This window comes from Marmota monax, unplaced genomic scaffold (assembly GCF_021218885.2).
Source record: "Marmota monax isolate L192 unplaced genomic scaffold, Marmota_monax_Labrador192_F-V1.1 WCK01_AAM20220418_F8-fsc00099, whole genome shotgun sequence".
NCBI classification, from domain to species: Eukaryota; Metazoa; Chordata; class Mammalia; order Rodentia; family Sciuridae; genus Marmota; species Marmota monax.
In genome coordinates this window covers 818,689-830,095 of record NW_026692126.1, presented here as the reverse complement: position 1 = coordinate 830,095, position 11,407 = coordinate 818,689, and the positions used below count along the sequence as shown (strand labels likewise).

Sequence of the window (11,407 nt, the reverse complement as noted above, 5' to 3'; positions counted from 1 at the left end):
TTCCAAATCCGGCCTGTTGAAGGAATTCGGAGGTTGAGTGGATAGATAACTTCTCAGATCTTGCTCCAAGTGAAGATTTTTCTGTAGGAACCCTCATTCCTGGGCAGACGGAGTGAGCAGAATCCACTTTCTTTTTCCTACTCTCTCCACCCTTTCACTTCATCTCCACCCACCCCGCGGTCCAGAACCTTAGTCCTTCTCTTCCCAACAGAGGTTCCCAGCTGTTGATGCCTGGATGGACTCCGCTGCAGGGAGGAGGAGGAGGAGGAAATTCTCTGTCCCTCCCTCCTTCTACATCTCCCCACCCTTCTCCCTCCCCCTCCTCCCCCTGCCGGCTCACGGTCTCCCTCCCTCTTTCTCCTCCGAGGCTGTCGAGTCGCCTCGCAGCTGCGAGCAGCGAGCGCCCTGCTCCAGTCCGGGCTCGGAACTGAACTGTGAGCGCGGGTCCTGGAACCCGGGCCCAAGAGCGATCACCCGGGGTCTGAGGCCGGGGCGCAGCGCTCAACCTCGGAGGCTAACCGAGGCGCGGAGCCGCAGAGCCCGCAGGGCGGGAGGGCCGGCCAGCGAGCGTCCGGGCGAGTCCGGGAGCAGGACCGGGAAGGCAGCGAGACGGCCGCAAGCCAAGGGCAGAGGGCAGAGTGCAGAAAGCGGCCTGGCTTGGCTAAGGGCGCCGCCCGGCCGGAACCGAGCTCGCCTCCCGGGACGGTGGCCCCTCGTGGGACGCGGACCCCGGGTGACCGCGGGTCCAGAGCGACTCCTCCGCGGCCGGCGGGGGGCGTGCCGCCTCCCAGCCCCGCCGCCCCAGCTCGGCCCGCCCGCCGCGTCGCCGGGGGCATGTGAGCGGGAAGCCCAGGCTACCAGTCGCGAGGATCGCACGGAGGAGGAGCAGGAGCGCGGAGCCCCGAGCCCCGAGCCCAGCGCCTGGCTGAGTAGTAAGTGCGCCCCGCGCGCCTTCGTGCCCCTCTCCCCGGCCTGAGAAGTTTGACACTCGCGCCCCCACGTTTCTGGGCACACGGCGATCCTCTTCCCTTCGAGTTTCCATCCTTTGCAAAGTTTTTCGAGGAGGACCGGACCCTCGCCGACCCTGAACAACGCCGGCCAGTGGCGGCTCCTCGCCGGCAGAGCCCGGTCCTTGTGGAGAGGAGTGGCAGCCTGAAATGGCCGTGGGTGGCTCTGTGTATGTGTGCGCACCACACGAGCGAGCTCCGGCCCCCCCCACCCCCAGCCCCACGCCGGCTCCTCGCCAAGCCGCCGGGCGCCAGGTCTTTTTCACCAACCCGACTGTGCGCCCAGTTTAAGGATTTCCCAGCGGCAAGCCGGGCGATGTGTGCGTGCCCCGCGTGGGGCTCGGGGGCCGGGGGCCAGAGACCAGACGCAGAACTCCCCCGCCCTGAGTGTGTGGGGTGCCGGGGTGGGGGCGGCCGCGCACCCCTTCCCACCGTTCCAGGTTCGTTCCCGAGAGAACCAGCCGGGCGCCGCCTCCTGTTTGTTTTCTGCTCGCGCTGCTCGCGTTCCACCCCCACCCCATCCCAGCCTCTCCCTAGCACCCCTACCTCCCACCCTAGGATGCCAGAGGGGGTCCTTTCCCCCTTATTTCACTGCAGAAGCAAATTGTGCCTAGGGATTGGGAGACGCGGAGGCGATGGTCGCTCAGTCCCAGCGGCTCGCCATTGTTTTCCCACCCCGCGCGTTCTGTACGTAAACACACACTCACACGTGTGTGTGAGTGTATGGTTGTGTGTGCACGCGCGTGTGTGTGCGCGCGCTTGCTCGGGTTGCTTGGAGTTCCCAGACGCGCTGGGATAGCCCGTGGGATTGCCCCGCTGTCCTCCGGGGTGTTCCGGCTGGAGGTGCCCCATTATTTAACTGGAGCTGGGGAGGTTCGGTGAGCTGGGGTTGCCGGAGAGTCCCGGGCGGGGCCGCGAGTCCGGCCTGGGCGGGAAGTGAATTTTGAACTTCAGCCCTGGACCTTTCCGGGAGGACCCCGAACGCTGGAGCGGCGGCTCCCTCCCTGTAGGGCCCACGGCAGCTGCAAAGACTCCGCTGGCGCTCTTGGCAGTCGCCTCCGTGACAGGGGCTTGGAGGAAGCCGGGGAGTTTTCCTGGGAAGTTTGCTTTAACTCTGTGGGAATTTCCGGGCCGAGCGCCTTGGCGCTGGCGCTGGTGAAGGGGTCTGGCCAAAGGCAGCCAGAGAAGATGCTGCTGCTGCTCTGGGCGGGGTTTGCAGAGACCCAATTTCTACTGTGCTCCCTTTAGGAAGTGCCTCGCTAGATGCTGGGTTTCAGCACAGTTGAGTCCTAGTTCCCCACCGAGGCGCAGCGTGAGTTCGAGCGAGTTCCTCAACTTTTCTGGACTTTTTCTTATGAAAACAGAAAGAATTGCGCTCCCACTTTTGAAACTGGTATATAGTGATCCTTTGAAGGATACTGGTTTGGAAGGCATGAACTCCAGGAGGGTAGGGGTCCACCTACTTGGATCACTGACAATCAAGTGTAGCCTAGTGATTAAACTCCAGGCAGCTAGAATTAGATCTTCAGTGCTGGTATGACTTGGAGCAGTTTAATCAACCCCTACCCTACAGTTTCCTCATCTTTAAAATGGGGCTAATATGAAGAGTACCCACCTTGATCCTGAAAAGGAAAAAAACTAATCTGGAGTTCAGTGGTAGGGTACTTGCCTAGCATGCCAGAGTTCCTGGGTTCCATTCCCAGCACTGCAAAAATTAGCTTTTACTGCATTATTTTCTGATGAATTTCTTTGGTGGTGCTGGGAATGGGACCCAATGCTTGGAGCTTGCTGGGCAAATGCTCTACCACTGAGCTACATCTCCCATTATTAAGTGAACTTGTGTAGAGCCCAGAAGAGCACTTTGGGTTTGTGCCCACTTAATCAATTTTTATAATTTGTTCACTGAACTCCTGTTCCCCTGTTCTGATTCGGGCTCTTAAGATCAAACTTGTCCTTCCTATTCCTCGTTTAGTTTCATTTTCTTGAGTCTTTTTTTCTTTTGTTTTTTCCTCCCTTGCTTCACAATATTTGTGAACAGCATTTCATCTTTCCTTCTTTTAAAAAATCAGACAGGGAACCACTGTAGTATTCTTTCCATGGAAATTGGGCCCCAGGAAGGAAGTGTCTCCAAAAGGGTGTCCCCTGGGCATTCTTGGCCAGGGCTGCTGGCTCAGGATTGGATGTGCATTTGTGTCTCTGGGGCTGTGTGAATTTCCAGAGAGAGGAGCCCAGGTGTCTGGAGCCCAGGGGAAGAGTCAGGTGGGATGGGCTGTCCCTGGAGGAGCTCTGCTCTGCATTTCCTGCTGCTGGGACTCACTTGGGAACCTGGGAAGGCCCAGCTGCCAGGGCACACTGAGTATGGGATTTAGGTAAATGAGGGACAAATGTGCCACCTCTACCTTTCCACTAGGAGTTTGGCTTCGGCGTAAGCTCCTTGTTTGATTGTGACCACTGCAGAGCACAAATAAGAGGTGAGGCAGCCAGAGCGAGGGCGACATGCTATCTGAGACAGGCTCCTGTCTTGCTTTCTCTTGCCTTCTTAACCTGCCCCAGGGATGGGAGAGGATGGCCAGAGTTTCAATTCTTGGTGCTTGGAGACTCTGCAGGTGGAGAGCTTTCAGTGATGAGACCCCGCATTGAAGATAACTTCATTCCTTTAACAGAAACATGCTAAAGAAATGTGACAATCAAGTACCAGGCCCTGTGCTAGGCAGTGGGTTACAGGTGAACAAGACAGGTAGCATGCCTGCCTTCAGAGAGGCTTCTTTCTTTTGGGGGGTGGGGAGTACTGGGGATTGAACCCAGGGGTACTTTACTATGCTACATCCCCAACTCTTTTTATTTTCTATTTTGTGACAGGGTCTTGCTAAGTTGCTGAGGCTGACCTTGAACTTGATATCCTCCTGCCTCAGCCTCCAGAGTCACTGGGATTTTAGGCAAGTGCTCCCAAGCCCTGCCAGAGGCTTCTTTCTAAAGGGGCTGTAGGGGACCAAGATAGTAGTGGCTCATCCTGTGTGATATGAATGAAGTACCACAGGGTGATGGGAAAGAGGGTATAGAGGCCGGTGGCAGGTGGCCCTGGATTGGGAGGGCAGTGAAGGCTGCCCCACACAGGCCTGAAGACTGGGGAGAAGCCAGCTGCATAAAGACAGGAAGAAGGGGATTCCAGGGTGAGGGAATAGCAAAGGAAACCCCCTGTGGACAAGGGGAGCCAACAGCTATGTGGCTCTGGGGAGAGACCCTGAGGACAGAGGGCTGGACCTGGCCCCTCCTCACCTGGTAAGAATCCTATCTTTTATTGCCAGAGCCATGGGAAACCATTGGAAGCTAGAGAGCAAAATAGTCTTGATTCATGATTTTTAAAGATTATTTGGTGCAAAAAAAAAGCAGTAATCCCTAATTGCCTCAGGGGAGGGAAATGGTGGCTGAGGGAGGAAAAATTTTGTTTTTATCAAAAAACCAAAAAGCATAGTTAACAAAGAACAGTGTATCACCTGGAAAACGCATACAAAAAGAAGAAAAAAACCAGGATCTAAAACTGTGTAAGTACCAATTTTGTAAAGATCTAATTATCTGTATACACATGTCCATCATACGCACATATGTAGAACACCGGACACATGCATCAAATGTTTACAGAGGTTAATTTGGGACACTGGATATATGGATAATTTTTTATTTCCTGTTTTAATCTTCTGTTGGTTTTTCCAATCTTCTACAGGGGTCATAAATTACTTTTATAAGTGGAAAAAAATTGTGAAAAATAGAGATGACTTTAGCCTGAAAAGGACTAAGAATGGAATTTAGGGGGGGCAGGCAGGCTGCTTGAGAACTGAGAAGGAGGGTGCTTTGTATTAGGGTGGACAATGGGAGAGTTAGTTCCCACCTAAGTAGAGCCAACAGGTCTCACTGACAAAATTTTGCTTAATATCTTATCTCTTGCCTAAAGAGGGCTTACCACCCCAACTCTGACTTTGTGATGAGGAGTGTGAGGATCAATAAGGGTGAAGAGTGATTTCTAGGCGAGCGCGCTACCGCTTGAGCCACATCCCCAGCCCTTTTTTTTTTTAAGAGAGAGAGAGAGAATTTTTTAATATTTATTTTTTAGTTTTTGGCGGACACAACATCTTTGTTTGTATGTGGTGCTGAGGATCGAACCCAGGCCACATGCATGCCAGGCGAGCGTGAAGAGTGATCTCCAACCTCGGATTCCATCTGCCATTCTATCCCCATTGTTCCTCTTGATGGGAAGAGCCTCAATCTGGACATTTTGCTACTTTGATAATTAGCAGAATCAGAGAAACGAGTGTATGTAGTGAGAAGGATTTAGAGCCAGGCGATACACTGGTCATTTATCATTTCTAAACCTCTCTTTTCTCATCTGTGAAATGGGACAACAGCAATGAGAATACCTCCCTGGGAGCTCTTGAGAAGCACATGGCAGCGGTTGCTTTGTGGATGGTAAAGGCTGCTGCTGAGCCGGTCTATTCCTCCAAGAGACCTAGGGGAGGGCACGCCAGTCTACTAAGCTTTTCTCCTCTCTGGGGGTGCTTCAAGATGGCCTTTAGTTGGGTAGTTCTCTGGGTAAGTCTCCAGGAAGCGGACACTACCGGAAAAAGTGGATTCAGAAGCAGCTGGACTAGGGTGCCCCCTCCCCCAGCACATTCAGGGGTGAAGCTGTGTTTGAAAAGAGCTCTGTGCTGGGAAGGCTGGCCTGCACAGTAAATCGTGCTTTGAATGGGAGTTATTTTTGTGCGCACTGTTTGCTTAAGAGGACTGCTCCTGTCTGAACTCGCAGCAGCCCTCACCCTTTGCTAGTCCCTTCCCAGAACCCGGATATGTTAGCCAGGGTGGCTGTCACAATGCTTGTCACCAGATGGGGAACCAGAATTCATGGAGGATAGCTTCTGCATCTCCCATTATCTCCCTCCCCCAAGTTGGAGGGCATGCTCTGTGTGCTGGTCCTGGCCTGGTGTCTTGACGGGCTCTTGTTTAGCCTTGGGAAGACCTGGTTAGGAGATTTGCTACAGGCCAGCTCAGCAAGGCTGCCTCCAACCTCTGCCAGCTTCTCTGATGGGGTCACTCTTTATTTATTTCCTTTAAAATGCATAATAGTTGGCCTGGCGTGGTGGTACACACCTGTAATCCTATAATTCCAGCAACTGGGAGGCTAAGGCAGGAGGATCACAAGTTTGAGTCAAGCCTCTGTAATTTAGTGAGGCCCTAAGTAACCCTGTCTCAAAATATGTAACTCGGTGGTAGAGCAACCCTGGGTTCAATCCTCATTTAAAAATAAATAAATAAATAAATAAAATGTAAAGGTGCATATACTTTCCTGAGCCGCCTGGATGTGGTAGTTTCTCCTGAGAGTGCCTGTTCCATACCCAGGGACCTGACCCAAAGAGGCCACCTGGGCCCCAAAGCCTTCCCAGACCCCTAGAGAAAGGGTTCCATCCATTCCCATGGTTCATGGCACAGGACCTCCCAGACACCTCCTGGGACTCCAGGTGTATTCTTGGGTCTGGTCCATGAGTTGGCAGGGCCCTGGATGTGCCATGTGGGCCTGGCATCTCTGAGCTCCAAGTGTGCACGTGGGACAAGTTAGCAAAGGAATGGAGACTTGTGCCCAAACATGAGGATTCCAGCCTTGGGGATGCGCAGGCATGGGGTAGTAGGGAGAGGAAGGAAGAAGCAGGGGCCGCATCCTCAGCTGCTACCTTGTTTTCCTAAATAGCATTCACTACGCAGGCCTTTTCAGTCTCTCTAAAAAGCCTGACACCGGGAAGCCATCAAATCTGGAATTCAGTTCCCTTGATAGGAACAGCATTCAGACTCCTCCCCCACCCCATGCTCCCCACAGCAATGGCCTTAGCATTTAAATGGCCTTGGCACGAAGCCCCATAAGCTGTCCATGGGGTTGGGGCAAGGCTGGGGGGAAGGGTATATTAGCGTTACCCCCCTCATTGTGCCCCTGTGTCTTCTGGGGACATGTCCAAGGCAGAATTTCAGTGCTTTGGCTCCAGAGGAGAAAGGGGAAGGGACCACCTCTGGGCAGCGGTACTCCTGGCGCCCTTCCTCCTCTTGGTTTGGTCTATAATCCCTGCCAGGCCTGGAGCTCCCTGGGGGATCCGCCCCAGAGGAGGCCAGACTGTCTCCTCCCCTCTGCCTTACCTCCCCCAGTCCCCGCCTCCTTCTTGACTCAGAATGGAATGTGCAGCCTGTGGAACAGGATGGGGTGGGAACTAGTTCCAGTGGGCTCGCTCCCCCCTCTTCACATCCCCCTCCAAAGGGGGTGAGGAGTGCCCCCGCTGCCACCCAAATCCCACACCAAGTTGGGGCAGAGGTGGATGCCACAGGGGTCCAGGTCTGGCCATTTGAAGGAGCAGCCAGTGCAGGGGATTTCCTTTAACCCTGGTGGGGCAGGTGGGGAGTTGAGGGCAGAGCAGCCCCGTCCAGTAGCCACCGTGGCCCATCCAGGACCAGCTTCGTTGACTTAGTTTTTAAAAACTGTGGCTCGTTTATTTTCTTATTTCTATAGTTTCTAGAAACAATGCCTCATTGTGTGTGACTTTTGTTATCAGCATGAAAAGGTTTTAAAATATATCTAGACTAGCCAGTGAAACAGAAATCTGTGTTTTCGTGAAAGTCCAAGAGGAATCAGGGTTCGGTCAATACTAGGACAGCAGAAGAGGGTTCCAGGTAGGAGGGGTAACAAGAAGACAGTCAGGGGTTCCCTGGAATCCCAGGTTGTCCCTGGCTGCGGGGCTGTGGGAGCCCTGAGGCCTCCAGCCTTGGCCCTGGTACATGGGAGACGCTGAGCCAGGAGGGAGGTCTGGGCTGGAGCTGCCTCATAAGGATTCAAAAGAATGAACCCTCCGGGCCTCCCAGGCAGGTCCGAGCACTCTGCAGAGCAGTGGTAGGTTGTCTCTGGGATGTGAAGCCCTCTGCACCCCTTGGGCAGCCAGTGCCCGCCTCAGCCCTGTTGTGGGAATCTGAAGTCATTGGGCCATTCCCTGAGGCTTTGGTTCTGGGCCTGCTCCTTGAGGGGTGGGGTAGGGCTGGAGGGAAGGGGAATGAGAGGGTGGTGGGGAGGGTTGGGGGAAGCCTGGGAGCAGGTGGGCCAGGGCTCTCTGCACAGGTGCAGTGTGGGGGAGCGTGAATAGCAAGTGTTGAAAGCAGAACAGAGGGGCCCTCAGCCATTTCTCTGGCTTATAGGACTCACCTTTTCTTGACTGGTGGAGAGGGTGTGCTTGTGCATGTGCATGTGGAAGAGAGGTGGGGGATGGGGGTCCTGCTCTCCCCACTTCTCCTTGAGCTTCCATCCTCCTGAGCTCCAGGTGTCCAAGTGGATAGGGATTTCAGTCCCCTACTCACCCTCCCATCCTCCCCTTACCTTCTGCAGGATCAGGGTACCTCTGCAAGCCTCACCCAGGAGAGTCTGGGGCTGGAGGAAGAGAGGAGGGGTCAAGACAGAGCCAAGAATGGGGTCAAGTGGGATTCCCTAGAGGGAGGGGAGGCCTCTCCCCTTAGTTGGGGTGAAGGTTTCAGCCTTCACTCACAGGTGCCCTGGCCAGTGAACTCCCAGTAGTAGATCAGGAAACAGCGTCAGAGAACTGGAAGGGGCCCTGTGTCAGCCCTTGCCTTGGATAGCGGTAGGTGGCAGGAGGGCTTTCTCTTTGGTATCTGAGGGAGACAAGGGATGAACTTGACTGCCATCTGCTAGAGAATTGTTGTCATGAGTGATGGTGCTCTTCCAGTAGTGCAGTGTATGCGCTGCCTAGACGACTGGACATCATGGCCGTGTTGGAAGTGGCTCAGAGTAAGCACCAGGGACCTATGGTTTTCATAATGTAAGTTCCCCTTCTCTTCTACTAGGTTTGCTGGGCCTTAGATCCAAATTCCTCCTTATGGCGCCCCCATTGGGGAGTGATTTTGGCTGTACTATCTTTTCCTGGGCACTGATTGATGTGGGGCTTGGGGGACCAGAATTAGGGGGTGCTTGTGTTTGAGTGTGGGTGTTTGGCAGGTGAGAGAGGGTCTGTGGAGCTGGATGGTCACTCCCTTTGTTGATTCAGGGTTGTCTGTGCACAAGTAGAAGTGTCAGCGACCACGGGAGCCATGGCGGATTGGGTGGATTGCCCACTTGGACAGAGTGGGCAAGAGAGAGGCTCCTGCATTACCTAAGAGAAAGCCCTTCCCAGATCCTTTTACTGTCCCTCAACTCATGGGGTCTTTGTATCCCTGCCTTCCTCTCTCCCTCTCCCATGATCAAAACTCCCCTGTCCCTTGACTGCAGGGGATCCCTGCTGTTTGATCTCTAAGGAGATAGCCAGCTAGTCAGATTTGACCAATCTAGGTGCATGGGCTGGTGGCAAAGTAACAGATAATTCCAGAGTCTTTTAACCAGCTACGCTAACCAGCTAGCTACCTACCAGCCACCTACAGGACCTTATTAATTGAAAAGCTGATTTTAAAATGGGAACTTAGGGATGGGGAAGGGAGGGAGGGCCCCTGCAGGGGCTGTTCCCTTCCTCCTTCTGTCCTCTCACCAAATATGCAGGAGTGTTGGCTTTGGGCCTGTGCCCACCACGCTGGGGCCAGAAGACCAAGAGACCCGCACAGCCCTTTCCCAGCTTTGAGAAAGGTAGAGAAGTGAGTGACAGGTACAATAATGGCTGACATATGTGAGGAAGGAAGGTGCAGGGTGCTTCAGGAGCATCCCGGAGGGCCACCCAATCCAGATTTGGTCTGCTAGGGAAGGCTCCCTCCCGGTTAGACCAGGAGATAGCTTGGCAAGAGAAGGATATAAGGGCAGATTCCCCCTGCATCTCCCATGGGTCCCATCAGGGTCTCCCAGGGCATATCACATGGTCCTGTCCCTTACCAAGGACCTGGGCACATCGTAACTGCAGGGTAGAGTGAGTGGTGGGCATTTGAAGACAGGTGGCCAGAGCCTCTGGCATGCAGAGGACTTGTTTGGCAAGGAGCTGGGTGGTTGGCACCAGAACCTGAGTTTTGGTGTGTGCTCATGTGTGGGGCGCTGAGGTGGGGCTGTCTGTGGTGTGGTGTGGTTCTCATGAGGCTTGGGCTACCAGGGAATTGGAACCCAAGCGAGTGTCTTCAAGGTGTGTATGCCCACACGCATGCGCACACTCACAGGAACACTCTGGCCAACTGCAAATTAGCCAGACTGGTGTGAAATGCCTTCGCTGCTTCTCTCCTCTCCTCCCGTCCCTCCCTACCCTCCTGAAAAATCAACAACTGTGTCAACAGCAGGGTGATTGTGCTTGGCCAGCAGCCTCGGGGGCTGCCAGGGCTGGGCAGGTGCTGGCAGGGGCTGCGGAGCCCCACGCTGGGTGCAGGCGGCCTGGCTGCCAGGGCTGCAGGATAAACAAGGCCGCACACAGGCTCTCTGGGAAGCGAGCGAGGCCACGGCAGGCAGGAGGGGAGAACAGGTGTCCCAGGAGCTCGCAGACACAAAGGGCCTCTTGTCTCCTCCTCCCCTGCCTGGCCCAGGGAGCAGCCCCCTCTCCTCCCTCCCTCCAGGCTCCGCCCAGAGCCCAGTGACCAGGTCAGCCAGGGTGCTGTCTTGCAGATCCCCGGCCTCTTGGCGTTGGTTTGTTCTTGCTTGAGGCCGAGGTAAGGCCAGTCCATGTGCACTAACTGAGGAGACAAATCCCCCGGTCCTGAGGCATCCTTGGGCCTCAGTTTCCCCACTGAGAAGATGGCAAGATCACTCTGCCTTGCGGGGGGCACCCAAGAAATGGGAGGAGCACCTGGAGCTTTTGAGAAGGAAGAAGTGCTGTCAGGAGTGATGGAAGTGGGGGTTCCGCGTGGGATTTGGGCCTGGGACGTGGCAATATCTTCCTCCCTCTTGACCTCTTTATAAAACAAACCTTTACCTGCGCTAGGGACTGGGAGACAATGGAGAAAGATACAGAATCAGCAGACAGACGGTTTCTGGAGCCAGGCTGCCTGTGGTCTTGGGAATGGTGACTTGACTTCTGTGAGCCTATAAAATGGAGGTGGAAACGGTGGTACCTGCTCATGCTCACGGAGCGACAGTAATGCTGGGATCTGTGAAGCTGTAAAGCAATGTGTGGCCCGTAGTAAGGCGTGTATGTGAGTGCCTGTACTGTCCCTGTCCCTGAGAGAGTATTAGGGGTTTAAATCTAGCCAAAGCCCAAGAGGTAGGCCAGGGAACAAATAATTGCAGTCTAGTGAAGTGCTAGGAGCCAGTGTGCCCAAGGTCCCTAGGATTCCCTGAGGAATCATCAACCCTTCTGGATTGTTAGGGAAGGGTTTGGGAAGGAGGACCTTGGAGCCAGGTTTTGAGCAGGCGCAGGAGCTGCTCTTCAGGAATGTGGGAAGGTCTTCTAGGCAAGGGCCCCGAGGTGTGG

At 54.7% G+C, this 11,407-nt stretch overlaps 1 protein-coding gene across 2 annotated transcripts in view; it reads left to right on the top strand.

Annotated features, from left to right (window-relative positions):
* Positions 1-347: 347 nt before the first annotated feature.
* Positions 348-11,407, top strand: part of Sox13 (SRY-box transcription factor 13) — a 45,027-nt gene continuing 33,967 nt past the window's right edge. Inside the window, exons 1-2 of one of the 2 annotated variants that reach the window (XM_058585696.1) lie at positions 348-932; positions 3,867-4,549. The gene's annotated coding sequence lies outside the window, so the exon portion shown is untranslated. The remainder of the gene's footprint in view (positions 933-3,866; positions 4,550-11,407) is intronic. The other variant, XM_046463376.2, reaches the window with a different exon arrangement.